Source organism: Malus domestica, chromosome 14 (genome assembly GCF_042453785.1).
Source record: "Malus domestica chromosome 14, GDT2T_hap1".
In the NCBI taxonomy this organism is placed as follows: domain Eukaryota; kingdom Viridiplantae; phylum Streptophyta; class Magnoliopsida; order Rosales; family Rosaceae; genus Malus; species Malus domestica.
This window is the reverse complement of record NC_091674.1, coordinates 12,418,686-12,421,076: the sequence shown is the minus strand read 5'-3', so window position 1 is coordinate 12,421,076 and position 2,391 is coordinate 12,418,686.

Sequence of the window (2,391 nt, the reverse complement as noted above, 5' to 3'; positions counted from 1 at the left end):
TTAAACCATTTAATTATTCTTACTCATCTCCATTGTTTCTTCAATCTCCACCTTACACGGTGTACGATCCATTAGGTTCCTTTTAGCGAGGCAGTGGGCGATTAAAACCATTTCAAATCGATTGTGAATTGAAACTTACTTTCAATTCTCCCTTTAGTGATTATACACGTTTAGGGCTTCCACAAACCATGAGTGACACCTAGCAGCATATCATGGTTACCCAAGCTAATCAGAAGAGGTGGAGAACCTATGCAGTTTAGGATTACAAATGCAATACGGTCTTTCTCTAATACAATACTCTTGACCACATTGTTTGGTTTGATAGTTTATTCATGTCTACTATCCAATGTGATTCGTGTGCTTATATGATTACCTTGAATGTGATTTGGAACGACTTCCTAAATCTCATTCATACTCTGGCCAGAGATTCTTAATCATATCATAGAGTATTCTCCCCCAAACGGTTTGAAGGTTAGAGATCCCTTGTTGCGCATTCACTTGCCTCCATGGCTAAGTGGCTTAACCCCGACGATGCCGTGGACACCCGCGAATGGGGTGACTTTGACATAATCAAAGATCAAGTACCTTACCACAAGACAACTATGATGCCTCAGGTCAAATGACTACTTTGCATTATCCCAACCATGAGTTCTCATGTGACTGATAGGAGCATATTTATGCGCCTTAGCTAGTTAGTTCTTATGCATTTATGTTGTGTTTTCTTAGTTAAGTTAGTCTTTTAAGCTATTTTCATGTGTTTTCAGGTTTTAAGGACAAAGTAAGCAAAAGGATGCAATTTAGAGCATTTTGGAGCAAAATTGGGCTAGAATGAAGTTCATGCACATGAAGCACAAAGGATGGACGAATTTGAAGGATTGATGAAGCTAGGAATGTGTTTTGAAGTTGAAGAATTGAAGATACAAAGTTTCCTACTCAAGCAAGGTTTCCTATATGAAGAAGAAGAGTTAAAGCCAAAGAATCAGCTCAAGATAAGGATCTTATCCAAAACCTCATCCATAACCTTATCTTAGCTTATCTTATCCAAACAAACCTTATCCTATCCTATCTTATCCTAATCTTAAACTATCCACATTTCAGCCACTTAGGAGGGTTTCTAACTAGATTAGGATGCTTAAAATCAGATTTCTAGAAGACCTAATCTTATCCTACAAAAATGGTGCCTAGGAACCTTTCTAGAAGCCTAAAAATCTGCCTTGTATTTCTTTCTAGAACCCTAGCTTTGTGCCGCACCCTATACCTATTTCCCTTGGGATTTTGGTTTCTAGAAGCCTTATCCTTTCACACTCTTTGTGCCGCACATTATCTCCCATTCCTTTTGGGTTTTTGACTTGTTTTCCTTATAGGATTATATGTTATTATCCTGTGCAGATTAGTCCTTTAAAACCTTGTCCTTGGCTATCTAGGAGATGGGATTTTCAGCCTATAAATTGATGCGAAAATATATAAGCACACAAATTAAACCCTCTTTTTGTCAAATTGTAGCGAAGATGTAAGTAGGGATCGTTCTAGACCGGGGATTAGGAGGGATTGCTAAACGCTTGGAAACTGACTTAAACACTCAAAAACAAAGTTAAAAACACTAAACTAGACTCAAAGAATGCAAAACTAAAAGTTAAAACACTTAAACAAACCTAAAACTTAAAACAGCAACTAGAAGGCTCAAAACTGCCTAAAAACCACTTTCTGGGCAGTTTTGAGCACCTACACTAATTTGGACGAAATTTGATGAAAACTTGAATCAAAATACTTAGAAACACAAATCAAAACACTTTCTAACTAATCTAAGACTTCAAATTAAAGGGGGAATTGTTTTGGACTAAAATTGAAAACAAAACAGAAACTTGAAACTAAACAGATTGTAAAAACGATTTTGGTGAAATAGATGGTTAAAAAGCTAGTTAGGAGGTTCTTCTCCACACATGTCACATTTGCAAACAAAACGATTTTCAGTTGTTCTTCCGATAAATTATGAATACTCAACGCCCCAAGTTAACCGTGAATTGCACTAATTAACCCTCAGTTTTTCCACGAGTTATTAAGTTGGATGATTGCATACGACAACCCAAAACATTCCCTACAAGTTCCCTACATGAATTGCATAATAGAGATACAAGCAAGAATCATTACGTTCTATGAAAAACATAAGCATTGACGAAGCATTTGTTACTATGAATTGCATGAAACTTATGCTAAGAATTCATTCAACGCGATCGTTTTCAAGCAATCTTCACTACTTGTGATTATAAGATTGTAACTATTAGGTGAAACTCCTTCATAATCTAGCATCATATTCATGCATGAAAACTAAGCGTGCACTCTCAATCAACATACACAAATAAGTTATCAATCAAATAGATGAACGAATTGAAT